Source organism: Sarcophilus harrisii, chromosome 2, assembly GCF_902635505.1.
Source record: "Sarcophilus harrisii chromosome 2, mSarHar1.11, whole genome shotgun sequence".
Classification (NCBI taxonomy): domain Eukaryota; kingdom Metazoa; phylum Chordata; class Mammalia; order Dasyuromorphia; family Dasyuridae; genus Sarcophilus; species Sarcophilus harrisii.
The window spans coordinates 132141472-132161588 of record NC_045427.1 but is presented as its reverse complement, the minus strand read 5'-3'; positions in this window follow the sequence as shown (position 1 = coordinate 132161588).

Here is a 20117-nt window from a genome sequence, read left to right as displayed (position 1 = left end):
TTGAACTAGATTTAACTAGTTTAAGCTGAATTTGAGTTGGGATCAAACCAGTTTGAACTGGATTAAATGGAACTGATTTAAATTGGATTGAACCATTTAAAATATATTCAGATTTGTTCAATCCAGTTCCAACCAGTATAATCCAGTTTAAATCTGTTCACTCCAATTCCCCCCAAAACTATGTAATTTAGAGTTAGAAAAGTTCTTTTAAGCTCTTTTTTTTCCTCGACAAGAACATGAACCCATCAAACTCTTTCTGAGGTTACTGCCAAAAAAGAAATTAAAAAGCCTCTTGAGCAACCATGTTGAAGTTGGACTACAGATACTACTTATAAAGGTGATTTGATTCTGGAGCCTCAACCAGAGGCAAACACTTTGTGTTTTAACCAATTAGAAATGAGTTGGTACAGGCCCTGTATACCTCCTTCAATCAATTGAAGCCATTTTATGAAAGAATGAATCAGTATTCTAAGCAAATTATATAAAAGGGACATTATCCCATGTAAGGTTCTGGTTAGTTTTCTGGACGTCTCTGGACCAGCCTTCATTTCAGCAGAGTAATCACCACGAGAATAGCCAGAGATAAAGTGCAAAAATCTTTATTTTCTCTTTCACAGTCTTGTCTCCTTGCCTGGGACCCAGGATAGCTTTCTGGAGGTCCTCCAGAATGTGTCTTGGTTTCTGTGGGGGAGGCAGGAGGACCACCACAATGGTCTCTGTCTTGAAGTCTCCCTGAGTCCAGGAGCTTGTGCTCTAGCCTCTAGTCCTCTGTCTTCCCTGAGTCTGTTCCAGTCCTTGTTGACTCTTATATACTCTATTATAATTACATCATCACAGGTATGAATCTTGTAGAATAGGTGTCAATCTTGTAGAACTATATTAAGTACATGTACTGAACTAGAGAACCATTATTCACCATGCTAAACTAGATAATCATTGTATTATCAATTCCACTGAGTTAACACCTTGTTGTAAGAACTTCTCCAGAATTCTCAATCCCAGACTTTAGGGAAAAAAGTGTTCTGAATATCTGAACTTCAGAGGTGGAGTAAGCATGGAAACAAAGGGAGAATTTAAGCTGTGGCAGACACTGGAGAAAACAAAGAATTGTTCCTTCTATATAAGATCTCAGAATGGAAGATCCAGCCTAGGGAATGTTACAAGGCAAAGTCAGATCTTTCCTTTACTTCTTCCATGCCTGTTTATCCATAAGCACTATAATATAATGTACTATTTCATTACCCAAGTATTTCCAGTAAATGGAATTTTGCCTCAACCATAGGAAGACCAGGGGTTACAGAAGACAGATATAAATGTAAGATTAGGCAGAGAGCCCAACCTTTGGCTGTTAGGAATTTTCCCAAATGGGGGGCTCAGGAAATTGTGACTGAAATTAGAACTTTTTGTCTAAAACAAACTCCCTACAATTGAAGAAGAAAAAGCCCAAGTGGACCTTTGGGACCATGTTATTGCCCTCTATGCTTAAAGTGAACTGATTATTGTAACAGGGTATTGCATCATTTTGCTCTATAAACCTCTTTGACTGAGTTGCAAATAATATTGAATGAGAAGAAAATGTAAAATATCAAAAAAGAAGGCAAGGTCATTGCCCTCTTCTCTCCTGCCCCATTTTCCTGCCTTAATTGTTCTATTTACCAACAACCCAAAACAAAAATGATCATAATGGCAGAATTTACAGCAAAGGAAGTTGTGAAATGGAGGTAGAAAAAAGGTTAGGAACAGTTTGATTGGTCTGTAAATGTCAATTGCTTGGATTAATTTGTCTACCCAGATAAAGTGTGAGCTGCCTGAAATCAGAAATTTTATTTGATCTTCTTGTGAACTCTAAATCTGATACAATATTAGGCACGATGGAGACATCTGGAATGTGGGTGTTGAATAAATAGAGTACTAGTTGTTCTAAGTCAATGGCTGAGGAAGGAAGAAGGGAACCTGAAGGAAAAGATTGGCTTCTTCATGCATTTCAATATGCCACCTTCAGAGGGAACTCTTATCTCACAGTTCCAAGTAATTTGGTTACTTTGAGAGCTTCCAGCTACAGCTATTCCAGAGAGCTCAGTTTTGTATTCAGAAAGCTGCCTTAGGTAGGGTGTGTTATTAGCAAACTGCAGACTCTCTCCTCATCTCCTGTGACTCAGTGATCTCACTCACCTCTTCCATATAGTCTCCCTTAAGTCCTACATTAGAATTCTTCCTAAGTTTTGCTTTCTCTAGGCATTCTTATAGACCCCACCCCAGATTTTTATCTCTTGGTCTTCTCCCATTAAGCTTTCTAGACTTATGTGCTAACAGACTAATTGGAATCATAGTTGCTGGGACATGAAAAAGCAATTTTCTCCAATTCCGATGAATGCTGAGGTAGCCGACATAGATGGTGGCTTAATCATCTTGAGAGTTAATAATATAATAATATACCCATTTTGTAACTGAGGAAACTGAAGTTTGTAGGCCTGAAGTGATGTATCCGTGGCCACATAATTGAAAAGATTAAGAGGCAGAATTCAAACCAATTTCTTTTAAATCTAGGACTCTTTTCAAAGAAAGGACTTGATGTGGTTTCCCTTGGACATGCAATATTTTGCATTTCAACAGGCCAGTCAGTCCATAAATATTTATTAAAAATGCCCACTGTGTACCAGGCATTGAGCTAAACTCTGGCGATACTGAAAAAGACAAAGAAATGGCTGGCAATTCTCCAAAAGCTGGGGTTTGCCCTGTCTCTGCTGTCAAAGAACACAGCATGATGGAGGAGACAACATGCAAACAGGATAAAGAAAGAATGAATTGGAGATAATTAAGAGAGAGGAGACACTGCAATTTAGAAGGAATAGGAAAGTGGGATTTTAGCCAGGAGGCAAAGATGAAAGGGAAGAACAATTTGGGCATGGAGGACAAAAAGAAAAAATGCCAAATTTGGGAGATGAAATGTCTTGTTTGCAGAACATCCTGGAGACCAGTGTCATCTTATTACAGCACCATAAAGTAAGTAGGGATGGGGGATTGCAAGGTATATGAAAACTGGATAGGTGGAAGGTGACCAGGTTTGGAAGGATTTTGAAAGAAGATTTTCAACTTGATCCTGGAGATGATAGGGAGCCAATGGGAATGTGGTGGGAGGTGATATTATCGAATTTTCACTTTAGGGAGATGATTTTGGCAACTAAATGGAGGGAGACACGTGGTGGGTAGACAAACCAGCAAGCTTTTGTAACAGTTTAGGCATGTTGTAATGAAGTCCTGTACCAAGATGGGTGATGACAGTGTCAGAGGAGAGAAGGGGGCATATATGAGAAATAACATGAAGGTAAAATCAATAGGCCTTGGCAACAAATTGAGTATGGGAATGAGAGAGAATGAGGAATCCCCTAGTTTGTAAGTCTGGGTGATTAAGAGAATGGTAGTAATAACAGTAAATAATAATTTTTAAAAATGAACAGCAATAGGTAAGTTGGGAAGAGGGGAGGATTTTGGGGAAAAGATAATAAATTCAGTTTTTAACATGTTGAGCTTAAGGAGTTTAAGATACATCAAGTTGTGAGATATTAAATAGGCAGTTAGAGATTCAAGACTGGAAACTAGGAAAGGTCAGATGTGAGAATCAACAGCTAATTATAATAATTGAATTGAAAGCTGATGAGATCAACAGGTTAAAAAAAAGGGGGAGAAGAGAAGAGCCAGGACAGAGCCTTGTGAAGTAACAACAGTTAGTAGGCATGACCTTGATAAAGATCCATCATAAGAGACTGAGAATGAGTCATAAAATATACTTAAGAACTAGGAGAGAGTTGTCATGACCTTCCTACTGGAGGTTTTTAAAGCAGAGAGGAGATGATTATTTGTCAGGTTTATCTTAGAAGGAATTCTTGTCATATAAAAAATACTCTAAATCACTACTAATTAGAGAAATGCAAATTTAGAAAACTCTCAAGTACCACTACACACTTCAGGATAGATAAATATTGGAAAGGATGTGGGAAAACTGGGACACTAATACATTGTGGATGGAGTTGTGAATTATCCAACCATTCTGGAGAGCAATTTAAAACTATGGCCAAAAGGAATAAAATTGCGCCATACCCTTTGATCCAGCAATGTTTCAGCTGGGCCTGTATCTCAAAGAAATCATAAAGGAAAAGAGATCCACATGTGCAAAAATGTTTGTGGCAGCCCTTTTTGTAGTAGAAAGGAATTGGAAATTAAGTGGATGCCCATTGGTTGGGGAATGGGTAAATAAGTTTCTGTATATGAATGTTATGGAATATTATTGTTCTGTAAGAAATGACCAGCAGGATGATTTCAGAAAGGCCTGGAGAGACTTATATGAACTGATGCTGAGTGAAATGAGCAGAACCAGGAGAAATTATACATAACAACAACAAAATTATGTGACGATCAACTAGGTTGGACTTGGCTCTTTTCAACAATGTGGTGAGTTAGGCCAATTCCAATACATTTGGGTTGGAGAAAGCCATCTGCACCCAGAGAGAGAATTTTTTTGTAGGGACTGAATGGATCACAACATTGTATTTGCACCTTTTTTTTTTTTTTTTTTTTATTGCTTGCTTTTTTCCCTTTCTTTCTAATTTTTTTTTGATCTGATTCTTCTTGTGCAGCATGTTAATTGTGGAAATATGTGTAGAAGAATTGCATATATTTAACCTATTTTGGATTACTTGCTGTCTAGGGAAAGGGAAACCTGGAGCACAAGGTTTTGCAAGGGTGAATGTTGAAAACTATCTTTGCATGTATTTTGAAAATTAAAAACTATTATTAAAGAAAAAAATAAGAAATTATATAGGTTCTATTTTTAGATCAATACAATAAAATGAACAACAATAATATAGAAAGAATCAAGGTTCGATGAAAACAAAGAGAAACATATTAAATAATAATTGAGCTAAAGAAAACAATCAGAAAATATTAAAAATGAAAGGATAATATTGCATGTTGAAACCTATAGGTTGTAGTCAAAGCATTTCTTAACATTATTAGGACTTCTATTTTATGCAATCTCTTTTCCTGCCTAGTAATGAACTCTGTTCACCTCTTTTTTTTTTTTTTAAGTTGCTTTTCTAAAATGCCATTGACTGACTTTGACATATGGTGGAATGGGGAAAACATCATCATGATTCTCATTACTGGTTTGCTTAGGCTAGTCATTTCTCAGAGAAAGTCAACATTGTTGACCTACTTGCAAGCACAGATATGTCTGAAATCACCATGTTTTACACTTCATCCCATGCAAACTCCCAGACATTCGTACAGCTTTTGCTGCTAAGCAATATTTCACTCCTATTGGATTGATCTGGAGAAATTCCCTCTTGTTTTGGAAGGTTCCTCCTTCAAAATTCTGATAAGGCAAGCTTCCAAACTTTCTATGATGAGGTTACCACACACCTAGAAGAGAGTTGCTGATGCTGCATTGATAACACTGAGAGAGGAAACTTCCTCACTAGAAGGCAATGAAGTCACAAGATCATGACTCTACACCAAATAATAATAAGTATATTTTCTAAGTGTTTTGTAGTTTGCAGTGTGTGTGTGTATACTCATTTGAATTTTGTAGACAAATGTGTCTGATATATTATTTAGATGTTTGTAGTACTTTTGATAGATAAAAGTACAAAGAAATTAAACAATTTTCACACAGTTAATAAGTATCAAAATGAATTTAAACTCAGATCATCCTGACTCTGATCACATAAGCCTTCAAGATTTATTGCTATCAACATATCAGGGATCTCTGCCACAAAGTTGAGATTCATGAATCTTATTTATCATGGATACTCTAAGCCATTTCTATTCCCCAAACTTGGGAATTCTGTCTTGATTTAGAACCAGTAGTAGGGCAGTGACTCAAGGCAGATTCTTTAGCTGATGTAGAAAAAGAACAGAGATTCATCTTATTTCCAGATACTGTTTAGATAGCTAATGCCTAATAAAATAGAAAATCTCATTTCTAGACACAGAGGAGATAATCTGTTCCCAAGTGGCAGATTAAGGCAAAAATAGCTATTTCTCGCTTCCCCTCAATGTTTTGAATTTTTCCAGTTATACAAAGGAAGGTGGTTATAATGTTATACAATAATTTCCTCTAACCTTCACTCTTTGAGTCAAAGTCTCTTAGACTACCATCATCTTAGGTCCTAAGAGAGGAATATCCTCAATTGATAACTAACTCAATCAGTTATTTGTATGACCTCTAGGCAAGTCATGCAACCTTTCTGGGAGGTAGTTTTCCCATCCATTGCATGATGGAATTGGACCAGATGTACTCTAAGTCACTCTCAATTATCTTTAAATTTATGGTTTTGTGACTATCCTCACTTATCTCTCATGGTCACCACTTATTAAACCAGAAGTCCTTCTACCTTCATACAATTCTAAAGACACAATAAATCATTCTAATGAAGAGGAAAAGATAGAGCTGTTTGAAGACACTGATGCACAAGCACAGGGGACTCATTAATAATTATAATAGCTCACATTTATATAGTCCTTTGAAGAGGCAGTATGATAGAATAGGTAGAGAGCTGGTTTAGGATGCAGGGATACATTCATTCAAAGCTCACTTCTGGTGTCTGGCTATATGACCCTGAAGAAGGCACTGAATTCTCTAGTCAAACATGATTATAAGTTGCAAGCCTTAATCATTAGAAAGGATTTTCTCATCTAGAAATTCTTTATTTCAGTGAAATCATAGGTCCAGTTTCTAGCCTGCTCCTTATATAGTACTTTATGTTTTACAAAGTGCCTTCTAGATATTATCTTCATTGATTCCTACAGCAATCCTTTGAAATAGATATATCCTCATTTTACAAATGAGAAAATAGAAACTCCAAGAGGTTGATTTACCCAGTCACCCCCAACCAACATATATTTGAAAAATGAGGGGAAGCTAAGTGATGCAGTGGATAGAGCAATAGCCCTGAAGTCAAGAAGACTTTAGTTCAGATGTGACCTCAGACACTTAACACTTCCTATCTGTGTGACCCTGGGCAAGTCAACTCCAATTGCCTCCGTGGAAAAAAAAAAGAAAAAAGAAAAAGAAAAAAAGATAAGAAAAACCACTGAAATCCAGGCATTCCTGCCTATTAGACCAGCCTCCAGTCACTATAATCAGTTAATCAATTGTAGTCAGTCAACAAGTATTTATTAAGCACTCATTATATGTCTGGAATCAATCAATTTCTGTCTCTCTCTCTCTCTCTCTCTCTCTCTCTCTCTCTCTCTCTCTCTTTCATTCTCTCTCTCTCATTTGTCTATCTATCTATCTATCTGTCTGTCTGTCTGTCTGTTTGTCTCTCTTGTTTATCTAGGATGAAAAATAATCTTTAGAACTGGAGACAGAGGGAAGGAACTTGAAAGAAACTGAGGAAACTGACAGGTAGAGGTAAAGAGGGAGAGCATTCCAGACATGGATGAGTTGGGGTACAACATTTGTACAAAGGACTAGATATGGGAAATGGATGGACTAGCCTATTCAAGTAATGCTTGCTAGACCAGTGTATATGAATGGAGAGAGTGTTAAAGAAAAGGAAGATGTCAGAAATTTGGAAAGGTGAGGAAGAAACTAGATTATGAAGATTTTTAAATTCCAAGTTCATATTAACCCTGGCAGAATTTACTGGAATTTCCTGAATAAAAGTGATATAGTTAGACATAGGCTTTAGGAAAAATTGCTTTGTCAGTTATATGAGGGATGGATTGTAATTGGGAGAGACTTAGGACAAGAAGACAAATCAGAAGCTCAGGGCTAAAGGGAAAACTTTGTGTGGAGGGATATAAATAAATATTGTGAAGGTAGAAATGACTATAATTGGAACAGATTAAATAAATGATGTTAGCATTTCTGAGAAATCAAAAAGATGAGACTGCAGTTTCTAGCCTGGGTGACTTGGAAGCCTGGTTGTGCCTTTGATGTAAAGTTCAGTTTGAAAGGGTAGAGAACTTTGATGGAAAGATGAATTCTTTTGAACATGTTAATTCAGAGATGCCAAAGGACATCTAATTTGAAATATCCACAGGGTAATTTAGTGATGTGGAAAAATAAGTCTGGAGAGACACTAGAGTTAGATATCTAAATCTGGGAATTATTTAAATAGAGATCATAACTGAACGCACATTAAGTTAGAGTATAGATGGAAAAGTAAAGAGAACCCAGCACAGAACCTTGGGGGACACGGGTAGCTGGTATACCAACTTAGATTTTTTACCTAATTCATTTAATTTTAGGATATACCTGCATATTTATTTTTAACGTATTTCCTCATGAATCATCTTGGTAAAGAAGAATCAGAACAAAAGGGAAAAACCATGAAAAAGAAAAAGAAAAACAAAAGAAAAAGGTGAAAATAGTATGCTTTGCCATATTCACTCTACATAGTTCTCTCTTTGGATGTGGATGGTTTGTTCCATCTAAAATTTATTGGAAAAAACTCAGATCACTGAATTGCTGTGAAAAGTTAAGTCTATTATAGTTCATCAGACAATCTTGTTCTTGCTGTGTACAATATTTTCCTGGTTCTGCTTGTTTTCCCTCAGTATCAGTTCATATAAGTCTTTCCAAGATTTTTCTAATATCATTTCTTATAGACCAATAGTATTCCATCATATTCACATACCATAACTTATTCAGCCATTCCCCAATTGATGGGCATCCACTCATTTTTCCAATTCTTATGACTACAAAAAGAGCTGCTACAAAGATTTTTGCACACGTGGGTCCTTTCCCCTTTTTTTGTGATCTCTGGAATACAGACCCCACAGAGACATTGCTGGATCAAAGGGATGCACAATTTTATAGCCCTATATAGTTCCAAATTGCTCTTCAGAATAGCTAGATCACCAATTTAGATTTTTAAAAGACAATTAAAGAAAATGGAATAAAAGGCAGGTTATGTGCCATGAATCACAAACATTGCATGGATTTGGTAAGAATAGCGTTAGGAATACTGAAACTCAGATTGAGATGAAACTGCTTAGGAATAGCAAGAAACTAATTGAGGAAGCTTTTTTCTAGCTAATTTGAAGGAATGATGAAGATAAAGAACAGGACTACTTGTACAGATGAATAGGATGATGATAATGACTGTACCAATATTATATGACAGAGAAAATGGTGAACTAGTAAATTTCTGTTTTCTTTGACAAGGAGCATGAATTTTAGATTAGGAAAGACAGATTAGAAATGGCTGATCCACAAATTGAAATCCTAGATAAATATGAAGATAGTATGAAATCATCTAGCTTCCCTTCTTGAATTAATGTGATAGGACACAAACAAATTACATCCCTGGGTGACAAAAGAACTGGTAAATTTGATTGTGGAGATATTGTTATTGACCTTCAAAGATTCTGGCAACCAGAAAAAAGATAAAGGAATATATATTCCTCCTTTTGTTAGAGAGATGGGAGATTGAATATGGAATAGTGAGTATACTGTCAGAATAGGCCTATGTGCCCGCTAATTTTCTTTATCTTTTTTTTTCTTTGTTACAAGTTAGAGTTTGGAGGAGACTACAGTATAAATTATTTTAAATTAATCTTTAAAAAACCATGAAAAATGAGAATTACTGTACAGACATTTTTTATCATGAGTTTCAAGAAATTAAAAAGTGTGTGTGTGAGAGAGGAAATCTATATAGTATAAACTACTGATCTCAACTTTAGTTCCTAGTAAACTTTCTAGCAATTAAGAACGAGGATCAGAAATTAATTCAGGCAGAAGATGGTGCAGACCACTAGATGGCACAGTGGATACAGTGCTGGTACTGAAGTCCAGAAGTCTCAACTTTCTGAGTTCAAGTGTGGCCTCATTCGCTTAAGTAGCTGGGTGACCCTGGGTAAGTCCCATATTCCTGTTTGTCTTAGCTCTTTCATCTGTAAGATGAGCTGGAGATGGAAATGGCAAAGCGCTGTAGTATCTCTGCTAAGAAAACTGCAAATGGGGGTTGGACACCAAGAATAATGGACTGTAATATTGTATATTACAGTTATAGCCATCTTCTTCTAAGTTATAAGTTCCTTCGTGGTAGACACTACACTTATCAAAACTTTGTTTTCCTTAGTCACTAGTACATGTTCTGCACATAGTAAGGCTTAGTAAATATTTGGTGACTTACTTTACAAAATTATATTTTCATAGCACTTTTTTCTAAGTTGTTTTGGATCCATCCAAAATAATAAAGTTAATGAATTTCCACTTTGTGTTTACAAGATAACCTTCTTCCTGTGCTTTTGTAAGGATGTGAGCTAATTAATTTAAACTAACCTTAAAGCAGGTAGGAAAAAGGTATTGTTACTTATTTTTTTCTGATGAGAACACAAAGATCCTGCCAATTTGGATGATTGGTCCAACCCACTCTGTGACAATCATTCACTTCTCTATTCACACCGGCTTCCTTGAGGGTCATGGAGTTCCTTATAAGTAAGCTCTTCCTCACTATAATTAGTCCTAAGTTCTTCACACTTCAAGGAAAGAGTCATCACCACACCTCTAAGAAAAAGACCAACCCTCAGAAGCTTTCTCATGCTTCTTCCTTCCCTACACAGGGGCCCAGATGCTAAAAAAAGAAATGCTCTTTCCAGCGTGGGGTCTGGCTGCTCTCCCAGCTGAGCAGAGGGAAATGGAAAGAGTGCCTTCTCTTGGAGGGGAAGTGGGGGTGGAGTGGGTTCTAGTGGGAGCCACATGATACTTTGATGCAAGTGGTTTCATCAGCTTGGGGATTTCTTCTACAGAAAATTCGGATCCCTCCATGCTGTCCTATCTTGTGCCATCTTGGTCAGATTTCTCCAATGATACAAATATACTTTTTTCAGCATCCTGGGAGACGTCAGATGCTTAATAATCCTGTGAAATGCTTGCATTTTATATAGTGCACCTCATTAATTCTGGCTTCATTTGTTAGGGGTTTATTTAGATAAGATAGAGAGTAGCCTGAGGGTTCCGATACCCATTCCCAAAAGGATTTTCTCAGATATCAAGGCAGTTGCTTAATTTATCTAAGAAAAAAAAAACTTTTCTTATATACTTTAAATGCATCTATTTACATGTAACAATTGGAATGTTAGGTATAAATAATTATAATTTATTCATCAAGGTAAGTTTGCTAAGGAGCTCTATTTCTAGCATCATTCTGTTTACTATATCTACGTAAAATTAATATAATCAGATTTCTTAAAACATGCTTCTTAAACTGAATATAAGCATTAAATTAAAATTCTATAAATTCAGTGAGACTCTCACTGATGAGGGAGGTGTGGCTTTAATAGAATTCAGGTGGAAAGAACATAAACTCTTGGAAGGTAGGAACTGCAACTTTTTTTTCCCTCCTTTTGGACTTAATGTTTAGTGGGCATTTAATCAGTGCTTATTGAATTGGCTGAAAACTTAATATGCATCAATAGAATGACATGGCTCCCTTCCAAAAAAAGGAGGGGAGAAAAAAAAAAAACTAATGTAATATTAGGCTGAATTAAGAGAGAGAAAATGTCCCAAATGAGGAAGGTGTGCCTTGGTTGTTGAATCATATTTGCAGTAATGTTCAATGGTGGAAAAAAAATTTGAACATCTGGAATATATCCAAATGAGTATGACCTTAATGATAATGGGACAAACCATGCCATAAGAAAAGCAGCTGTGGAAACTTGGGATATTTAGCCTGAAGAAGAGATGATTAGAAGAAAAGATGGATGGCTTTAAATATTTGTTAAATGGTAGCCATGTGAAAGAGGAATTTGATTTGATCTGCCCAGCTTCTCAGAATAGACTTAGGAGCAAAAGTGAAAAAGGTAGAGAAGCAGCTGTCCCCAATTGGAATGGCCTGAGTGAGTTCCCTACACCTGATCTCTTGAGTGGATTCTGAATAGAACTTTTCTTTAGATGCTATAGAGAGGATTTCTGTCTAGGTCTGAATTTGGACTGGTTGACTTCTGGAGCCTTCCTAGTTCTGATGGTCCATGATTCCTTTTCTCTTCCTCTATGCTCATTCAATTCTACCTTTTTCCCTATTTTCTCCCATACAGCATAGTTTTGGGACTGACAACATGACAATAGTAGAGAGCAATCAGAGGACATTTATACCAGACAAGAATGAGCCGGCATGATGGGTTAACAAGATGGGTCAAATGGAGTTTATGCAATTTAGCTTAGATCAGAATTCTGGTGCATCTGAAACAAATGGCTTGAGATGTTCCTTTTAATTCCACATGTCTTTTATAAGTTTCCATAAACTGTGTGTGTGTGTGTGTGTGTGTGTGTGTGTGTGTGTATTGCATTTTAAACTAGTTCTCCCTGTCTTTCTCCAGGCTGGAAATACAGACTACTTATAGACCTGGACCTCATCCTCATTGGCATGAAAGCTTTGACTGTCCCCATTTTTTCAAATTGAGTTAGTTTTCCTCTCTTTAAAAAGGAAAGCAGGCAGCAAACATTCACTAAATGCTTACTCTGTGCCAAACCCTGTGCAAACTTTACACATATTATCTTATTTCATCATCAGAACATCCCTGGGAAGTAGGAACTATTATTATTCCCATTTTCTATCACAAGGAAACCAAGATAAACCAAGATTACATGATTTTCCCAGATTATATATATTCCCAGAGTATACAAACTTGTAAGAATATAAGGTCAATCTGAACTCAGGTTTTTCTGATTGCAGGCCTAAGGCTCTGGCTCTATCTACTTCACCAGTTAGCTGCTCTCCTTAGATAACCTGATTCCCTTTCCATCCTTCTCAGTCCTCCTCCCCACCAATTACTTGGGGTTCATAGCAATACTGGACTTAGTTCAGGATAAGTGCAACTTAACCCAGAACTCAAGAGATCTGGTTTCAGCTTGTCCAGCCCTGCATTACCACTGCAGATTTGAACTCTAGATTTTATAGGCAGAAGGTTTTGCCTTCTTAGAAATATGGGTTTATACAATGCTACTTTTGTCAAACAAATCTAGCCTCAGATACTTACTTGCCATGGGATATTGAACTGATCACTTAACTTCTGATAAGTGATAATAATCTGTCAATTCAAATAATTTGGATTGAGCTTCACTATTATTATTACTTTTAACTAGTAATAATAGTTATGATTGATTATAATCAACCCAGAAACTCATTATTGCATTTCATTGTAGGAAATGACTCAGAAGAGAAACCCTGCAAAAGCACATTCCGTAGGAGGTTATCTAGTCTTTGTTTTAAGCTTTTTAATGAAAGGGGAAACTCACTACTTTCAGGGACAGCACATTCTGTGTTATAAACTCCATTGTGAATGCCCTTTGGCCAAATGCCTGAATTACACACCAGATTGTCTAATTATGGTATTAACTGTCCCTTACTAAAATTGTGTTTTTGTGTAACCAATGAACAATATCAGTTGTAGGAAGCTTTTAGTGGATATCTGGAAAGGAAGGTTGGGGCCAGGCTTTCAGAGGAAGGAGAAATATGAAAATTTTCATGTAGCCAATGGAAGAGACATTTCCCAGGCAAGTTTTTGAATAGGGGAATGATATGATGAAAGCAGTGCTATTGGAAGGTGACCTGGCAACGTATGGTTGCCTTGGAAGTTAGAGTCTTCAGGCATGTTGATATATGCCAAACTCTAGTAGTTTAGCTCTGAGTTTACTTCCCTCAGCTGCCAAAATAATCTTCCTAAAATGAAGGTGTACCATATTTCTTCATCCATTCAATAAACTTCATTGGGTCCCTATTGCCTCCACAATCAAAAATAAAATGTTCTTTGACTCCTAATGCCCTTCATGTAACCCTTCCTGTTTTTCCAGGTTAAGTACGTTTTAGTCCACTCCATGTACTCTATGTTTTAGAAAAGTCGTTGGCTTGTTTTTCCCACAAAACAATTTGATTTTCAGTTCCATGGCTTTATACTGTCTGTTCTCTGACCTCAGAATGTTCCTGTAAGGGGGTTAGTCTAATACTAGTCCTGTTTTAGCTCAGTTCCAATTTGAGAGTGAATCCAGGAACTAGTTAATTGATGACTAGTTGACATAAAGGTTTATTCTGCCCCAACCCAGCAAGGATATGCAATGCAATAGATTGGCAGACACCTTCAGCTTTCTGATTAGCAAGGCTGATGTTAGGGGCCCCTGAATCTGAGGGGTTTAGATTTCACATGGCTGGGACTTTTTATAACATTGATGATGTGGAAAGCTAAATCAGAGGAGCCTGGGCCAATCAAGTCCCAAAGATAACTGTATATCCTTTAAGGTAAGGAAAGCTAAAACTTGTTGGAGGAAGGAAGCATTTTAGGCTTGGACCTAAATGTCTTGTTTTGGGAGTGGGGAAAGGAAACATTCATAGCTAGACAGGTGGGGATGAGATAGATTTGCTTCTTTTAGGGTAAGCTAATCTCTGGCAGGATGAGAAGATAGCATCTGGACTTTGATGAGAGTGGGGGGGACCTATTGTAGCTCTCCTTTGCCTCCCAGCTTCCTGGATTCCTTCGAGATCATCATAAACTCTGTCCTCTGCAAGAGAATTTTCTGGTTCCTTTACTGCTAACTTCTTTCCTTAGAAATAATCTCCCATTTACACTAGAGATCTCTTATACACATATAGTTATTTGCGCATTATTTTCTTCATTAAATTGTAAGCTCCTTGAGGGCAGGGTTTTTGTTTGATTTTTTTATCTTTCTTTGTATCCTTGGGTATTTGACACAATACCTGCCATATAATAAACTCTTAGTAAATGCTTACTGACTTAAATGTGGCTGATAGATATCTGATATAAGGACTTAAACTTAGTAATTATTCTGGACAAGCTAAAACAAGCAGCTCTGTTTTTATTTCTCCTTTTTCTTCCAAAGCTCTTTTTATAAGTAGAGTTGGAGATGGGGTGGGTATTGTATGATCTGGTAGATCTGTATTGGCACTAGTAATCCTTGCAAAATCTTTGATAACAATTAAAGAGAAATACAAATTGCCTCTGAGAAGCACAAAGCTCTGGTGTCTCTGGGAACCAACATGTTTTTATCAGATGCATACAGGTCCTAGTAATGACTAGTGGAAATGAAGAGATATGATACCCTTTTGTGTTCAGAAAGTAGGGGAATGTATTACCTTTGATTTTCCATTATAGTATGTAATGGGTGAGATGGGAGGAAAACCTCCCACTAAACTTTATAATGGAAGAGTGAATAGAATATTGGATTTGAATGAAAAATATTGTTCATTCATTTTCAGTAATGTCTGACTCTCTGTTACTCCATTTGAGGTTTTCTTGGCAAAGATCCTAGAGTGGTTTGCCATTTCTCCAACCCATTTTACAGATTTGGAACCTGAAGCAAACAAGGTTAAGTGAATTTCTCAGAATCACATACCTAGTAAATATCTGAAGCCAGATGTGACTCAGGAAGATGAGTCCTCCTGACTCCAGGCCCAGCATTTTATCCACTGTGTCATCTAATTGTAACTACTGTAAACATTAAATCATTTTAAAATTCATTGTTAGTCTTTCCTCCCTCACTCCCTAATCCTATTACTATATTTCATATTCAGCTTTAAATGCATGATTCTATGCTCCCAAGTCACTTAACCTTATCTGAATCTTAATTTCTTTATCTGTAAAATAAGGTTTATAATGCCCATCCTGATTATTCACAAGGTTATTATGAGATTCAAACTTGGTAATGGATGTGGAGCATTTTGAAAAGTTTGATGCAAATGTAAGTTATTATTATAATTTCTATACCCTCTCCCCTACAATTAGGGTTGGAGAATTCATGCAATTAAGAAAATCATATGAAGGTCTTTTTAAAAAATCTGTTTTATAAGTAGTTTATACTCAAACAGGATGGTACTATGCAATTCTCTGAAAAAACTTTCACAATCCACCCTGTTAGATCAAATTCTTTCCAGAAAGCCAACCTCTCCTCCCTTGAGCATCCTAGTCAAAGAATTTCCTTATTTCTAGCCAAGAAATCTGGAGACATCTCTTTTAGGTGAAAGAGGATCTGATAAATGGGCTTAACTAATCTTCCAAGGGAATTCTAAAAACGCAGATGGGAAATAAATTCCTCAATAACAAGTAAGCAGAACCAGGAAAATAACCGAAAAATTTACTAAAGCAATGTGCACAGAACTAGAAACAAGGACAAAAAAATCCAAACCGAATACTTCATGATGATCAGTCTTGACTCTGAAGAAAAAAACAGGAAAATTCACCCTTTCCCTTCTCATCACCCATTTCTTTGCAAAAGTAAGGCACTAAAAATGCCCAATGTCACATATACTACTGCACATTTATTCTTTCTTTTTGTTTCTTTTTTCTTTCTTTCTCTCTCTCTTTCTTTCTTTTTTCTCTCTTTCTTTTCTTCTTCTTCTTCTTCTTCTTCTTCTTCTTCTTCTTCTTCTTCTTCTTCTTCTTCTTCTTCTTCTTCTTCTTCTTCTTCTTCTTCTTCTTCTTCTTCTTCTTCTTCTTCTTCTTCTTCTCCTTGTTCTTCTCACTTCTTCCTCCTCCCCCTTCTTCATTTCCTCTTTCTTTTCTTCTCCTTCTCTTTCCCTTCCTCCTCATCCTCTTCCTCCTGCTCTTCCTGCTTTTTTTTTCTTTTATTATACAGAATGGCTTGGGGTAGGAGAAGATAAAGCAATCTATTAGAAAATGAAGGGGATGTAAAAATAAGTTATATCCACAGTTGTTTTTATTTTGTTTTTTAATCATTTGCCATGAATATTCTCAGAAAAGTCACTTCTCTTCATTTCCCTTGTTACATGTGTCCATAATATCCTATTTAATATAATTCAATGAATCTCTGAATTTCAGAGATTTCTCCTGCCCATAACTGGTCTTTGGTTAAACATTATATCCCACAGAGACCTTAAAGGAGGGAAAAGGGACCCACATGTGCAAAATGTTTGTGGCAGCCCTCTTTGTCGTGGCAAGAAACTGGAAGATAAGCTCTTAGTAAGTAAGGTATCTCTAAAAGTATGTCAATCTGGACAATCTTGTGAACATCACTCATTTCATAACACTGTCTTACCAAGTCCAAACTGGTTCAATGTCTTTTCTTTTTTTGCTTTTTTATATTAAAATATATGTTAAATCCAATATATGTATACAAGCAACAACAGAAAGAATGAGAATGCCGTGTTGTGGTCTACACTCAGTTCCCACAGTCCTCTCTCAGTGTGTAGATCTCTCTTCATCACAAGATCATTGAAACTGGCCTGAATCATCTCATTGTTGGAAAGAGTCATGGCCATCAAAATTGATCATTGTATAATTTTGTTGTTGCTGTGTAAAATGATCTTCTGGTTCTGCTCACTTCACTCAGCATCAGTGCATGTAAGTCTTTCCAGGCCTTTCTGAAATCATCCCGCTGGTTAGTTCTTACAGAACAATAATATTCCATAACATTCATATACCATAACTTATTCAGCCATTCTCCAACTGATGGACATCCACTCAGTTTCCAGTTTCTTGCCACCACAAAGAGGGCTGCCACAAACATTTTGCACATGTGGGTCCCTTTTCCCTCCTTTAAGGTCTCTGTGGGATATAAGCCCAGGAGAAACATTGCTGGGTCAAAAGGTCTTTTCTCAAGCAACATCTGATCCATGATTTTTAGTCTCAATTACCACATGAGAGTAATAACATCCAAGAAGCATGGATTTTAGGGCATTATGGACAAATCACAGAACATGAGAAGCAGTGTGGCACAGTGGGTGGAACACCTGAACTTAAATCTTGCCTTTGACACCGACTGACTGTGTGAATAGGCAAATCATTCAACCTCTAAGGGCTCTAAGCTTCTCTCTAAAATGATGTCATATAGAAGACAATGACCTGAATTGATAGAGGGATTGCTTTCCTTTGAGACTTTCCTTTATCAACTCACACCCATGTCTTCTGTCTATGCATAGTCTTTTTAACTGCTTTAATAATAAGAAATTTGTTAGGAGTTCCATGAAGCATCTTCCCATGTAGGAATTTAAACAGCTTAACTTTATGGAATCCCTTCTGATTTCTCTTTGCTGTTTACCTTTTTATGCTTTTCTTGAGTTTTGTATTTGAAAATCAGCTTTCTATTCAGTTGTGTTTTTTTTTTCATCAGGAATTCTTGAAAGTCCTCTTTTTCACTGAATATCCATTTCCTGCCCTGAAAGATTATACTCAATTTTGTTAGGTAGATGATTTTTGCTTGTAATTCTAGTTTCCTTGCTCTCTGAAATATCATATTTCAAGCCCTCTGATCCTCTAATGTAGAAAAACTAAATCTTGTGTTATTTTGATAGTGACTTCAAAAAATTTGAATTATTTCTTTTTAACCATTTACATTTTTTTCCCTTGATGTGGGAACTCTGGAATTTGCCTATCATATTGCTGAGAATTTTCATTTTGGGATCTTTTCCAGGAGGTAACCTGTAAATTCTTTCAATGACTATTTTACCCTCTGGTTGCAGAATACCAGGACAGTTTTCCTTGATTGTGTGTGTGTGTGTGTGTGTGTGTGTGTGTGTGTGAGTTGGTATTAAGTGACTCGCCAAAAGTCACACAGCTAGTAAGTGTTAAGTGTCTAAAGTCAAATTTGAACTCAGGTTTTCCTGACTTCAGGACCAGTACTCTATCCACTGTGCTACCTAGTTGCCCCAATAGCTTCTTGAATGAATGTCTAAGTTATTTTCTTTTTTTTGGATCATAGCTTCCAGGTAGTACAATAATCTTTCAATGATCTCAACTGAATCTATTATCCAGGTGAGTTGTTTTTCCAATGAGATGTTTCACATTGTCTTTTTTTCCCCCATTTATTTAGGTTTTAAAAAATTGTTCCTTAATATCTTACGGAATCATTAACTTACACTTACCGAATTCAAATTTTTTTTCTTTTAAAACTTAAATAGAAAATAGAGAAAAAAAATGAAAGAAAAAAGAAACAGAAAAAATTGTCATGTGCATGGCAGAACATGTAAAAGGATTCAAAATATACAGCAATAAATTACTATTTCAAGAAAGCATATATAATAGTAAAATGCATTGTATTGAGAACTGTTCATCTATTCTTTGCTTCTTTGCAGATTTTCTTTTGTTCTCTGTTGTGCACTTTTTACTTTATCCTTTTTTTTCCTCCTCTCCCATCTCCCATCTCTCAAGCATATTACAGCTAACATGGAAATAGTTATGTTTACATACACACATATACATATACATATATATATATACGTAAATACACAAATATATAAACATATACATGTATACATACTTATATACATACACCCATATATATGCATGTATACACACATACATATATATGCATACATATATACACATTATCCCTTATTTTCTATATATTTACTATTAAAGCCTCTTACTTAGACTAAAGTACTTCCAGAGCCTTCTAACTGGTGTCCCTTTCTCAAGTCTTCCCTCCCATCCTCCAGTCTAACTCATTCTCACTCTGCTGCCAAGATAACTTTTCTAGACCCTAGCTCTGAACATATTGCTCAATTGCAGTTTTTCTCCATTATCTGGGATCAAATATAAAGTCTTCTATTTGGCATGAAAAGCTTTTCCTACCCTAGGCCTTTTCTATCTTTCTAAGCCTCTTTCACATTCCTTTCCTCATACATTATATGGAGTGGCTATACCAACTTCCTTTTTTCCCTTTGAACATGGCATCCCATAACCTGTCTCCTTGCTTTCCCCTTGGGCTGTCTCTCCCTCACCTCCACTTCATGGCCTCTCTGACTTTGTTTAAGACTCAGCTCACATCTCATCTTCTTCAGGAGGTCTGTCCTGGTTATACCAGTTACCAATAACTTCTCTTTTGAGATTACCTCATCTACTCTAGCGAATATTTAATCATTAACATGTCAAGTTCCAGATTAGAATGTATCCCTTTTGAAGGTAGGAATAAAGTTTTTTTTTATCTTAGCACTCTATATGGCACATTTTCCAGTTAAAATACCTCCAGTTTCTTCCAACATTCCCCATATATATAGGTTGGGTTCCTAGACAGTGTCCTCTGGACATATTACTATTTATGATCTTTTTAAAAATGTGGGTCCCATGTATGGGTGGAGAGATAACAGGGCACAATGGAAAAAGGTCAGGATTTAAAATCCTGTGTAAACACCACAGGA